The sequence below is a fragment of the Protopterus annectens genome, chromosome 2.part0, assembly GCF_019279795.1.
Source record: "Protopterus annectens isolate FY-2018-M chromosome 2.part0, PAN1.0, whole genome shotgun sequence".
NCBI classification, from domain to species: Eukaryota; Metazoa; Chordata; order Ceratodontiformes; family Protopteridae; genus Protopterus; species Protopterus annectens.
This window is the reverse complement of record NC_056728.1, coordinates 1340662481-1340677376: the sequence shown is the minus strand read 5'-3', so window position 1 is coordinate 1340677376 and position 14896 is coordinate 1340662481. Positions and strand designations below refer to the sequence as shown.

The window sequence follows — 14896 nt, the reverse complement described above, 5'->3', positions numbered from 1 at the left end:
TCTTATTTTTATGAAGATAGTGGTTATGTTACTGCATAGCTTTCATTTGCCCTCTTGAGGTTGGGTTGGAGATTTACATATTCTATACTGAATTTGAGCATGAATGTATGAATAGCTGTAGGAGGGAATTTTCAAAATAATCTAGTCCAATGACGCAGTAGCAATATTATTCTTTTCAATAAAAATATTGTATCACTCAAGAGAAAAAAAATCTAAATTTTGTTGCACACGTGGTCCTGAATTCAGAATTTGTAGAACACTTAAACATATAAACATCACATGGATATATTGTACAGGTAATTCCTCTTTTTGCTTAGAATGTCCATGCTAGTGTTTTTCATATTTTTATCCGCTGCTACTAGTTGTAAAATGAAAGGTAAGCAATGTTAATAGAGCCTTTACAGATAAGCCCTGTGGACCGAGGAATCCTGGGTTTTTGACCATAGGCTAAAAGCTTATGTACCTAGAAGTTCTCAGGATCTTGCCCTCAGACTTCTCAGATGTGGGAATGGCATGCAAGCCTATTTGCTGACATTGTCTATAAATATGCCAAATGCCACAAGTTTTATGTAGCTATATGTATTTGCATATTGTCGGATGTAAGTATGTTGCATTATTTCTACTGCATACCTTGCATAGAACACAATAAAGAATTATTTTCTATTCTCATCTAAATGACAACTGGGCTAATTTAGTTTATTTCCCCTTAATGATTACTAATAATTCTCTTCACGCAGCCTAACCATAGCAATACTTGGGCTATAGTCAAAGTACATACCAGGCAGTAAATGATAAGAACAGCTTCTTTACTTTCAAAACATTGCAGTGTATCTGTACTGTCTTTGTTAATCACTCCCTAGGGTACAAATACATGGTACATGTCACTCAAGGTTGTTTCCTGTCAGTGGTGTAATTACTACAAGGTAGACTTTCTTTAGGATTCCCTTACTTTATAACGGTAGTATTGTGTATACATCATGAAGAGTTACCAAGTTTTTTTTTTTTTGCTAAATGTAAGGGCTAGTTATTATTAATATAGTCATGGCCTTGTAGTTCAGAATACATCTGCAGATGTCACGAATGAAATACTTATGCAGTGAGCCAGTTTAGCTGAAAATACTGTTTGGTATGCCTGTTGAAGAAATCAAGCCTGAAACATTTTGATAAAAAGTCTATAATTATTTCTTTCTCTCAAAACAAACATAGAACAATATTAACATTAAATTGTATTTATTGTTGTGCCATACAACATTTATACCTATATTTAGTATTGTATTAAAATAATTCAGAAATAGAGCTATTTTTATTTCACAGTGCTTAGGGTGTTTTGCTTCTTCATGTAAAATGTATATGTCTCATAACCATTTGTTTTCTTTTGTTAAAGCAGGTAGTTTGTTTACAAAGTTATATAAATTGCAGATTAATGAAAAACTCTGACAGAAGTTCAATCAGTTGTTTGCTTATTGTCAGTGAACAATACAAGCATTGCCTGTTTTCTAACATTGTCATTAAAGAATGGACAGCAATTGATGTGCATTTTCAATAAGGAAAAAAACAGTCCTTCTAGATGAAATTATAAAAGTTAAGAATCAGATTTATCATATTCTGCTGTACTTACGTTTTTCTGTAGTACAATGCTTTCCTGGACTAAGCTTCTTAAGTTCTTTGTAGCAACAGGCAAAGAAAAGTTAAGCAACATCTTATTTATGTCTAAGCTAAGCATGGGGCATTGTATATCAGTAACATAATTTAAAAAAATCTGAAAGTCTGCTGTACTGTACCTCTTAGTAAAGCTGTGCTTCTGAACAAAGATCTTTCTCTAAATGCAGCAAATCAGAGCTAGCAGTGTAACTGGAATATCCCGAGTGAAGTTTCTGCTCTGCTATTGACTTCCAGCCCTCTGATTATAAACAAATGATTAAGCTTCATATGGAATGCCAGGAGTGATTACTTGCTGCGAGGAAGGAGTTGTCTCTTATAAAATGAGAATTACCCTTAGTTGCTCGCGTGCCTGTCGTCATGTTGCTATACTTTCTGTTTGTGTGTTGGGGGTGGGTGGTTGGGGGATTCTTCCTCTGACAGTTCCTCAGCACTGAAATCATACAGGAAAATAGTCCATGACCCTCTGAGTTGTCTTTTCTGAACTCTAGCATGGGTGGAAGTAAACTATTTTTCCTCTTAAGCTGCAGGTTGAAGTAATCAGCTTTAGATGGAAACAATCTCCTCAGCAGACTAAAGTAATGACGCAGGCCATGCCTGCTGTAGAGAATTAAGTACTAGTTTCAGTATTTCCTGTTACCTCTTCAAATGGACAGTCTGCCTGCAGTTCTAAATTGGAAGCTGACAGGCTAGAGGTTTTAATTATGTTAATCCATCTTTTTAACTCGGTTATGTGCACCACATAACTATGCTTGATGATGCTCTAGTAGTAGCTATGAAGTCGTTACCTGGTTAATTAACATGCACCAATTTGCACCGTATGCACGTGGAAATTGTTAGAACTTCAGTCAGCCCGGCAGGATGTAGCAGATTTGTCACATATTATCTTTTAACATGTTATTGCATGTTATCTTGTGTTATCACTGAGGTATGGTGTCAACTAATATGGAGCACACTGTTCTTGTTTAGAAAAGCAACCATTAATTGCATAATATGATAGAAATAATACACTGCATACATGTCAGCAGCTCAGACTGATACAAGATTGTAGAGATGCATCCTTTTCCTTTCTTTCATCTTGGATATAGTTTTGTGCAGTGATGGTCATGGGTAAGAATGTTCACAAATATTGCCTCACCATAGTACCTTTTCTCGGGATCATACTTGTTAGTTAACTAAAACTAGTTACTCTGTTAACGTTTCTGCTGTTCTTTGGTCAGTTTTCTCCAAAATAACATAATTTTATGGTGTTAATAAAAAAAAACACCTTTTATAGAGATGCAAACATGGATGATGTTATACTTACATGGATGATGTTATACTTTCATTTACTTTATTCTATTATATTTACACTATTGTCATTCCAGTCTGTTAAGCTTGGAGCTAGCCCGATAAGATCTGTTACCTGGTGAGATTTTTATAAACTTTTTGACACAGAAAATGACTTCTAATTGTGAAACATGGACAACAACAGAAATAATCCAACAAAATATATTTTGTGCCTAAAGCAACATCCAGATAACATCAAATGTACTGCTCAGCTGGTATTACCCTTGCAGTATTAGCTGCACACCATCAGTCAATGTGATGGAATTTGCCTTTCCCTAATCACCTTAATTCTTTATCTAGATTCATAGTGTTACCAATGAGTATACCTCTCAACTGTCCCTGATTTTCAGGGATGTCCCTGATTTTGACTCAGATTTTAACTCTGTCCCTCTTAATCCCTCCTAAAACTAGAGATTTTTGGAGGAAAGGTGGTGAACTACAGTTAGTGAATACATATGCTCTGATTCAGTCAATGTTTCAAGTTAATAGCACTACTATTTTAAAAGTGTCCCTGATTGTCCCTGATTTTTTCTTGACTTGTCCCTGATTCTGTTGAAATTTGCCCCCAATTGGTTGAGAGGTCTGCCAATGAGGCTACTTCATTTATATAATACAACAAAAATAGTAAATGTAGCTAAAAGCCAGTTTCTGCAATAGAGGACTAATTAAAGACAAGTCCGGCAACCGCAGCTAAAAGCTTAAAAAAATTTTAATAAAATAAAAAAGATAAGCGCTTTCACAAGTGCTTTATCAGATCTACAGTCTACAAACAACACAGTCTTTATAAAGGGTGCATCATCACTTCAAAAGCAAATCAGTTAATATGTTTTAATAAATGAGGTAATCTTTGTGCCTTCAAGGCTGGTTGTGATAAGAAGGGTAAGCTGATATAGGGAATCTGTCAGATTTTTTAGCCTTCCTGCTGAAAGTTTTCCAAGGATATTTCTGCTGCCTTATCCAGTTTTGACAAGAAACAAAACAGTCTCAGCAAAATGCTGGTTAGCAGACATTTAAACAACGACAGAGATATTTCAAAATGAAAGCAGGAACCCCAAAACAAGGACAGTGAAATAAGTCAAAATAACTAGGTAAGGGACTTTGCCCTCCTCCAAACTTGGCAGTCCCTTATCCCTTCCATAAAAACTGAATCTCCATTTCTGTCTTTTGCAATAGATTGTTTCAGACAAATGAGTTCTGAGTCTGACATAGCTGGGATACAGATGGCAGTGGAAATAAATACTTCCTTTCCAATGAATTATTCCACACACACCACACCAAACCCCTCTGTTCCCTCCTGTTCTGCAGCACATGCTTCATCGGTAATAGAAATAGTTCCTCCTTCCAAGTGAGGAAGAGGGTTTTATTCAAGAATGTTTCTTGTACCAAAGAAAGAAAATGCCTGGAGATCGGTTCTGGACCTTTCTTTCATAAACCAGTTTGTGTTAGTACCCAGGTTCAAAATGTTTTCACTGCTTGTGCACAAGATTTGGTAACCTTAGATTTAAAAGATGCTTACCATCACATTCCTTTCCATCCAGACTTCAGACATTTTTTTAAGGTTTTATCTGTCTGGATCACATTATTAGTTCTTTGCCTTACCCTTTGGGCTATCCAAAGCTCCAAGAGTGTTCACTAAGTGTCTAGTTCCAGTTATAGCATATTGCAGGATACAGGGTATCCATATTCTTCCATATTTAGATGATCTGCCTTTGCAGAGTCGTTTTCAAAGCGTCAGGGATCTCTCTCACTTGGATGAGAGCTCTCTTATGCAGGCTGGGATTCCAGAGAAAATTCAAAATCTTTTTTGACTCCATCATAGGATTAATTTCCTGGGATGTCTGTTGGAAACCTCAGTACAAAGACCTTTTCTTCCACAGGAAACAAAATAGATCTATATTAAGATCTTTCCTAGAGGTTTTCCACTCAGACTTCAGTCACTGTGAGGGAATATTTCAGGATTCTGAGTTTCATGGTATCTATGGTTCTCATGATACCTTTAGCAAAACTCCACATGAGAAAGATACAACGGCATCTGAAGTCTCTTTAGTCCTAGCACCCACACCCATTATCTTTTCAGGTTCTAGTTTTGGGATTTGTGAGAAGAGAAGTCATTTGGTCCGTACGACCAATTCAAGTTGTAATGGATACTGCCATAATAATGTGATGTATAGGCAAGCAAGGAAAAACCATGTCTTTCCCTATATGCATGTGGTGTAGCTGTGGTGCATGCGATAAGTACATAGTGCTATAGTGTATACTACTGGATAGGTAGTGGTTCTAATCTCACAAATGGGTCTACTTCACTTGACCTAAACTCATTTGACTGACACCCATTTGACCAACACCCAATTGACCTAAATTTCATTTGACTGACAACTCATTTGATTGACTTCCATTTCAACGACAGCTTACAATGTTGAATTTCAACATACTAAATCTTAAACCATAGACAAGCACACTTAGAACACAAATAACTAACCCTTTCCAGAACTTAAAAACTACTTACTTACCCTCTTAACAGAAATTGGACAATGTACAACCAAACTAGGTGGGGGGCTACAACCCCCCCCCCCCAATTATATATACTAACTTCAGGATTGCACTACAGATATACCTTTAACTTGCCTTACAGTACTCTAGACGCTGCCACTACTGCTGGGAATGCGCAAAACATTCGCCAAATTACTTTAGATACTTCCCATAAAAATGTAAAGAGACTAACCCACATTTAGAAACACTACAACACCACTTTCTACATAACTATTGGAATTCTAACAGTCAGCACTGTAAGTTACAGTAATTCTTTTTATCACAAGCAAGTCACAGGTGAAGTAAAACCCACAACAAGTCTATGTCTTAAATGTCGGTGAAATGCGAGTCATTCAAATGAGTTGTCAATCAAATTAAATTTAGGTCATTTGGGTGTCAGTCAAATGAGTTTTAGGTCAAGTGAAGTAGACCCATGTACAAATATATTAACATGCAGCAGTACACATATGGCCATATGGTTGTGCAATGGTCATGTATTTTTGTCATTCTAAGGTGGGGTTCAATATTTGTCAGCATGGAAGGAGATAGTCAACAGACCATGCTGCTTTGCCAGGGATGGTCTGCACCTCTCCCCTCTAAGCTTTCGAATATTAGCTAAAACATTGTCTTTTCCCATAGTGCCTTTTTTAGTCAATGCCAAACTGAATGTACTTCCAACAAAGCAAATCAAAACCAAGAAAATCTAAAGTTGTTACTGCTGAGTGCTAGGAGTCTAAACAAAAAACTCCACTCCCTAGAAGCTCTCTTTACCCTAGAGAATGCTGATGTCTGTGCAGTCACTGAGACATGGTTTAAAGCGAGCACACAACAGTGTAAGGTTATAATGCCCTCTGCACATTTAGACCAGCTACTTCACAGACAGGGACTAAAGGTGGAGGTGTCTCTATTTACATCAAAGATAAATATACTTCAAGACTGGTCATACAGGACAATGCACTTGAGTTGCTCCATGTTCAAATCACCATAGGGAAAATCCAGTACCAGTTCCTTGCAAGCTATAGATCCCCCTCTATGACCCAGGAAACCCAAACCATGTATTTAAACTTATTAGAAACCTCAATCATCCAACCCAACACCATATTCATGGGTGGCTTTAATTACCCCACTATTAACTGTGAATCCTGTATGACACCAAACGTACATGCACAGATATTCCTGGATTTTGTAAACACAAACTCCCAGGACAGATAGTCAATACACCAACCAGGGGTGCAACCATGCTGGATCTGGTCCTTACTAATATGGGAGACTGCTGCATATCCCCTACTGTAATGCCTTCCCAGGTAAGGTCAGACCACAAAATGGTCTCCTTTAAAGTAAAAATAAAATCTGGACCCCCAACTAAACCTGGACTGTTCAGGAACTATTCTAAAGCTACCCTCCTGCTATTAAGTGAGAACCTGGCAAAATGTCAAGCCCCCATAAACACTGAGAACACTCTATGTAGAACTGTTCCACAGAAACCTTATACAAGCATGCTAATAGCTGCATAGAAGTAGGTGTACCCACCAAGAAAAAGTACAGACTAACTCAAAAAACAAGTTGCTGTGATGGAATTACAAAATCAGTCATCTGTATAACAGGAGGAAGAAAATCATGGCAAAAATTAGGAAGTACAGCACCCAGCAGGATAAAATCACTCTCATCAAACTAAACAAACAATTCAGAGGACAGATAAAGTCTACCAAAGTCAAATTTGAGGTAAGTTTGGCCTCCCAGGCCAAGGACAAACACAAAGCATTCTTTAGCTATGTCCACAGCCTCAAAGGCAATACAAAATTGTGTGCAGAGCTCATTATAAATGGAGCCACTTATACTGAGCCAGAATACTGCGGTGGTGGTGCTGCGGTAGCGTTGTCGCCTCACAGTTAGACGTTGCCTGTTTGATTCTCAGTGCGTCTTCTGTGTAGCGACATGCGTGAATGGGCGTTCCTTCGTTGAAGGTTGTACGTTAGACCTGGCAAGCCAGTACATAAAAATCTGCTGCCAATCATTAGCGGACCGGAGTTCCGCTGTAGCGACCCCTAACCGGGAAAAGCCGAAAGACACAAACAAATACTGAGCCAGAATATATAGCAAACCTCCTGGCTGATAAATTCAGCTCCAACTTTACTCCTCACTCCCCCTCAACCTTCCCACAGGAAATATAATCAAATACAACTCTCCCTTCAATCACTAGGGAACAGGTCCTTAATGCTCTCTCTAAGACCAAGAATACTGCATCAATGGGCCAAGACAATATCCCAGGATGCCTTCCAAATAGCATGAAACATGACCTAGCAGGGCCTCTGGAATTACTATTTAACTGTAGCCTCCAAACAGGCTTCATGCCTCATAAATGGAGAAAAATACCAGTCATCCCTCTGCACAATGGTGGGCCATCTACAGACCCTGGAAATTACAGACCCATAAGTCAAACTAGTGTTATATGTAAAGCCATGGAAATGATCAATAGTGATATAGTAAACCTCCAGACAGTGGACACAACCCAGTTTGGTGTCATCAAGGGCAGGTCATGCCTACTCAACTTGGTGGACTTCTTTGAGAAGGTCACCAAAGCAATGGATGAGGGCAAAATAGTTCACACAGCCTACCTTAACCTGACCAAGGCATTTGACATAATACCCCACTTGGGAATTGTTGAGAAACTAGGTTAGGTACAAACCCGTATGTCACCCAGTGGATAGCCAGGTGGCTCACAGACAGGACCCAGGAAATTAGAACTGGGGAGTCCACCTCTACAAGGATCCCAGTCACAAGTGGAGTCCCTCAGGGATCAGTCATTGGACCACTCCTTTTTGGCATTTACTTCTCAGAAGTCAAAGCCAATGTCAGTGGTTTCTGGCTGACTACATTTGCAGATAATTGCAAATTAGGAGCTGTCATTGAATCTCACACTGACACAAATGTTCTACATGAGGGGCTGACACAGACAAACAACTGGTGTCAGAGCCATGGACTAAAATTAAATGCCAAGAAATGCATAATAGTTTCCTTTGGGAAGTCATCCATTCCTGATCATATTGACAACACACCCCTTAGAGTTGACCCAGTAGTCAAGCACTTAGGGACACACACAGATAGTAATCTAGCATTTGATCATCACGTGACTGCAATGGTGAGGAAATCATTCTATGTTGCAAACCTTATAAACAAAGGTATGGCATCTAAGTCCAAGAAAGCCATTGTTCCACTGTATTTGGCATTCATCAGACCTATTGAGCACAGTGCCCCCTTTGGTATGTACCTAACCAGGCATATCCAACAATTGGAATATCCACAGAGGTTTTTCGCTAAAAGAATACAGAGCATACGTAAAATGTCCTATGCAGACTGCCTTAAGACCCCTTTGTATTCTGTCTCCTACAGGCTTTTGAGGGAAGATCTATGCCTGGCATACAGGGCATTGTCAGAACCCACTGTGATGGTCCTCCTGCATATCCACAAAATAACCAGCACCAGAATTACCCGTTCTAAAGACTTAAACCTTGCCTGTGATATAAATAGGACCTGCTGGAGAGATAGGTATGTATCCCAGCAACTACACCATGTATGGAACAGGCTCCACATTCATGTGAAGCAGAGCTCCTCCTTAACCCAATTCAAGTGCAACTTTTGGACAATTGGCTGGGAAACTGGAAATTCATCCCTAGTTCGGCACCTGTCTCTAATGGACACAGGTAACCTGTAAATGGTTCATCTCCCAGGCCCATGCTTACACTTATCAAGGGTAGCAGAACTTGTCAGAGATGTGGGATGCATGGCTAGACTTAAAAAGGCCCTTGTGGTCGTTAGCCTACTAAACACCTAAGAACCTATGTTAGCATGGGATGTTGTCTCGATCTACAGCCTTCCTACAGTCTGTCAGAGTAAAATTGTGTGGCAGGCAAGCTGAGCAGGACAAAGGCAAACTCATGAATGGAAACTAGATTGGGGGGAGGGGGGTCTTCCAAAATTTGATCCATCTCTGGGGAGTTCCTCTATGAACAACTAAATGGCAAAATTCTGCTCTAGGACTCCATGCAACAAGGCCGGGAAAACAAATGCCTTTTCTTTTCTTTGGATAGGTATGCCCCTGTATGCTTTTCTAGCATTTCCACTGATATCAAGGGTACTTCTGAAGATTCAGAGGAGATTCCCCAAGATCATTGTGGAGACTCCCTTCTGGTGTAGGCAACAGTGGTTCTCCCTTCTGTTGGAATTGGTCAGGAGCATTTTACACAAGTTCCTCATAGACTGGATTTACTCACACAGGGGTAGGGGTGTTAGATACATTCCAACCCCAGACAACTTCAGTGGACTGCGTGGATCATAGAGTCATAATACCTTTTAGGCAGCTATTTACTGAGTGTGCATCTGGTACAAATGGAGGCAAGAAAGCCTGCTATTAGGAAATGATATATTAGCAAATGGGAATGGTATTCTGGCTTGTGCCAGCAACATAATAGTGTTTCTCTGGTGTTACAATATTTGTGTGAGTCACTTTCCTATGACCTGTCTTCGTCCTCTAACAAGGTTTATTTGTGACCGTTTCAGCATGTCTGCATATGGATCCCCTTCTTTCAAGGCAATCCCATGGCAAACTGTTTTTGAAAGGGGTACTGCATAATGGACCTCCAAGAAAACCAGTGGTTCCTACTTGTGATCTTAATTTTTTGTTAAGAAGCTAATACTTACTCCATTTAAATCAACTCATCTGGCTGACTTGAGGTTCTTAACAGTAACTCATTTGGTGCACTGACACAAGACAAAGAAACTGATGTAAGGCAGGAACAAATTGATTGACTGTTACAACATTTAAATTCCTACACTCCACAAGTTCAGGATTAGTGGACTGTAACCTGCATAATGCAACACTGAACTGGATGATGTGATGAATTCTATTTATGTACCTTTACAGTAGGTGCTTTTATTTGAAACAGTTTACTTTTACTATGCTTGTACACTTTGGAGTGGTGCTTATTTGACTGTGTGACCATTAGTTTTTTTCTGTACACTTTAGCTATTGGTGGTGTTTAAATCTATTTCTTGTTTAGGGAGTATAATCTGTATTGTTTACTGTCAATGTACATTTTTTCATATACACTTACTGTAGTGTATTGCTGTATTTTTTGCCTACAGCCCAGATTGTGGCTGAAAGTGGTCTGGTTTGGATCATTTCACTTGCCTTTTAGGTCAGTGACATTGATATTTGCTCAGATTGCAGCAAGCTTATTGCATGTACTCAGCACTAGGAGTATCAGGAGGAAAGACATTGTGTACTGCTTTTTAGTCAGCATATCTGCTTATCCGTCAGTAATTGTGTTTAACTTAGGCTGGGTATGAGTAGGTAGGAACCCTACTCTCTACTTGCTTTTACTTGAAGGATCTCTCCAGTAGTAAGATAGAGACCTCAGAACTGGGAAGAATTGCTGAGCTCAGGTAAACTGCAAATGAAAGAGTAGAATAGGCATGTGAACACACTCTGGTCTGTGTGACTGATTCATTTATTACATATCACACGCTGCAGGAGAACCTTACTGGAGTGCAACAGACTGTAATCACTTGCATTGTGGACCTTTGAGATGCAGTGTATTGCAGGATTGATAGCATTAGCTTGGGTAGTACCAGCATACACTAACGCTATAGATGAAAGGAAGGGAGGGAGGGATGGGCTGCTGGTTGGGGATCTGCATTTTGCTAACCATCAGTGTAACAACTGGAGAAGAAGAACTGTATTTATAGTCAGTGTCCTTTTGGGTGTTGACTGTATCTTCTTTATAGATTGTTTACAGGATTATGCTGCTTTACCATCCATCCTTTGAGAACACAGTAGCAAAGCAGCTACTTCTAGTCTTACTATATTTGTCCAGAGTCAAAAAGGACCTCATTGCACAAATGCTACCAAACCGGTTACTGCTGTGGACACCAAGCAAAACATTTCAATTGTCCAATATGGGCCAAAAAACTTCAGGGGGAGGGGGTGGGAGACACAGACAAGGCAACCACGACAAGGAGCTTGGAATTAACTAAATCTATACATCAGGAAGATTTTAAATATTCTTTTAATGGGTTTAATATTTTCAATTATTCTAGTTTACTGGTCACTAAACCATTTTTTTATCTGTTTTCTGAAGGTTTTTCTTTCATACCTAGGGTAAGAGCAGATATTTTTAAATTACTAGTGGACTTGAAACTTTTTATTAGAAGTAAAAATTTGGAGTTGTTTTTTAAAGGAAAGAAGTTTATTAATAAGCAGGGTGAATTGTTTAAACGAAGTGTGTTTAACCCACCTATTCATCCTCAATTGCGGAACTTTGAACTAGGACTAGAAACTGAAATAAGGAAAGTATTGAAATGTCAGTACAACCAAATATAACACTTGAGGAAAAAGAAATTTTGACATTGGTAGGTGGGAACAAAAATCTTAGGGTAATGAAACCTGATAAGGGAAGAGGGGTTGTGTTAATGGATTATATCACATATGAAGGGAAAATGCAAGAACTTTTAAGTGATACAAAAACTACAATAGAGTATCTATAAATGAAGTGAATATTGCTTATAAGAAAATTTATGTGATTCTAAATGATTTATTATTGGAAGGTTTGATTAATTTGGATACATATAATTTTTTTATATGTGGAAAAGCCTAGGGTACCAACAATATCTGGTATACCCAAGGTGCACAAAAATTTAGACAACCCTCCTCTGAGACCCATAGTATCATCAGAGGGTTCTGTTACTGTACCACTAGCTAAATATGTGGATAAAAAGATTAAAGACCTAGTCAAAGGTAATAAAAACATTTTAAATGATTCATGGGATCTTTTGATGAGACTAGACAGTTCAAAATTTAGTGAAGATTTAAGTTTTGTAACTTTGGATGTGGTTGATCTTTTTACATGTATACCAAATGAACTGGGGCTGAAATGATTTGAAGAGATTTTGGTAGGTTATAAAGGTATCAACTTCAATAAATTTAGAACCATTCTTGTACTAATGGACATGATTTTAAGGAACAACTTCAAATTTTTTGAAGGTGAATATTATAAACAAATGACAGGAGTAACCATGGGCGCACATTGCACCCCCACATATGCAAATTGAATTATGGCATATTGGGAAGAGAATTTTGTATTAAATTCTCATTTTCACCAGCATTGGAAATACTATGGGAGATTTCTGGATGATATTTGTATCCTATGGACTACTACAGAAGATAAATTCAAAGAATTTTTTGATTATATTAATGGTTCAACCTCTTTTTTAAGTTTCACTTATGAATTTAATAAAGAACAAATGAACTATTTAGATGTCAATATACAGAAGGCTGGTGGACATTTTGTATCCAAAATTCACCGTAAGGAGACATTTTCCAATTTCTACTTGCACTACACCAGTTCTCACCCGCCACACCAGAAGAAAGGTGTTGTAAAAGGACAACTGGTGCGGGCAAGTAGGATGACATCTGAAGATGAGACATTTAAAGAAGAAGTTAGATACATTATAAAATTATTTCTTGATAGGGGTTATCCAGAGGACCTGCTGACACAAATCAGCCTAGAGGTAATAGAGGGAAGAAAAACCAGGTTTGCCCCTTTACTTGGAAAATTAGACTCTATTCATGCATTTAATGATGCAGTAGATAACGACGGAGATAACTACAGTTCAGGTATTACACTCACATATGACGGGCAAGCTGGTCTGGTTAGAAAGGTTATAGAAAAAGAATGGTTGAATTTTGCCAAGATATCAGATTTGGATTATATTTTGATAAATAAATAAAGTGCACATACCGAAAAGGTAAAAATATTAAGGATTTGTTAGAGATGGGCACTCAAATAGGAAGAAGTAAAGGACACTTTAGGAATAGCAAAAAAGGTTTATTTAAATGTGGTAGTTGCAATTACTGTTCCCATTTGTTAACAGGAGCCTCAATATATTTAAAATGTCGTAACAAGAAGTTATACTTGAATTCTTTTGTGAATTGTAACACCAAAGTGATTATATATTTAGCAATTTGTAAAATATGTGAGTCATTTTACATAGGGAAGAGTTAGAGAAAACTTAAACAGAGGTTATACGAACACTTCTATGATATAAAAATGAAACATGAAAATAATGCCCTATATAAGCATACCGGTGTATGTAAGGGAGCTGAATTTGGATTCTTTGTTCTAGAGACCATAGCTATTGACCTGAGAGGTGGACCATAGGAAACAAGGGTTGAATACAGAGAGCTGTATTGTCAAGTAGTATTGGAAGCATGTAAAATAACTGGTTTAAATGATATGATCTCTATTATGCCTGTATTAAAGCTTAGATCTGCTAAGTTATAGATAGGGCTTGAACTGTTTGAATATATCTTACAAAGGAATGTAAAAGCACTTTTATTTGATAAAATGGTTTTATATAAAAAGTTTTATAAAAGGTTTTAGAGAGAGAAAAGTTTTTTATATAAAAAAGAAGTTTTTATGGTTGTCCACTAAATGGTGCTATTCATTTATAAGTTTTTTACTATGTATATTTAACTAACGTAAGGTATACAACTCAAATGGTATAAATGTATAAATTTATGTGTAAGTGGATTTATATGGTTTATACATGTATGTATTTGATATTTATTTGATATACCTCAATTCATTTACAATTGTTATGCACATTGCACTTTATATCAGCATCAAGTGGGATTGTGACAGGAAAGTTTGAAGGTTGCAGTAACTTGTATTTAATTAATCAATTAGGAACTGAGAGTCATTGTAAGCTTTCATTGGGTGGGGTTAACTGTGAAATGATATTTAAATGAAGGTGGTGGTGTGTTTAGCTTATCTGAAGAAGTTGGTGATGAAAACGTACCTGTTTTTAATGTTTATGTATCTTTGTGTCTACACTATTAAATTTTACCAGTCATGGATCCAGTGGAGTGTTTTGTGCTTCATACTACTTGGTTCAATGTATATATTCCTCAATGCTCTGCTTTTGCTTCTCAGTTTGGTTTTCATTCAAACACTAATATTGAGGATTAGTACATCCTCTCCTATATCTTTTCTTGCTATAGTTGTGCTTATCCTAAGCATAACTGAAGGCTGGTGCTCAGTGAGTACCACTGGATATGCATTGATAGAATATGGAGGGATTCCTGCACAAAGTCTATACTCACCAGATGCATCCTCTTTTAATGCCTCTTTATGTTTCTATAGTCTGAAGTTGTGGAACTAATCCCATGCACTCTAGTCTCTACCTTGATCAGCCACAAGGACATTAAATTGGCTTACATTAACAATGGTAAGCTTAGCAACCTAAATGTCTTTACTAAAGTATGTAGAGGTGACAGCATAACTGTCTTAGAATACTGGCTGAAGCCTGATTAATCCCTTTT

The 14896-nt window shown here is 37.8% G+C and overlaps 2 protein-coding genes across 2 annotated transcripts in view; one reads left to right on the top strand and one right to left on the bottom strand.

Moving 5' to 3' along the window:
- Positions 1-2217, bottom strand: part of ACKR4 (atypical chemokine receptor 4) — a 124313-nt gene extending 122096 nt beyond the window's left edge. Inside the window, exon 1 of the mRNA XM_044061526.1 lies at positions 1782-2217. The gene's annotated coding sequence lies outside the window, so the exon portion shown is untranslated. The remainder of the gene's footprint in view (positions 1-1781) is intronic.
- Positions 1-14896, top strand: part of ACAD11 (acyl-CoA dehydrogenase family member 11) — a 1831981-nt gene that overhangs the window by 1156754 nt on the left and 660331 nt on the right. The window lies entirely within an intron of this gene.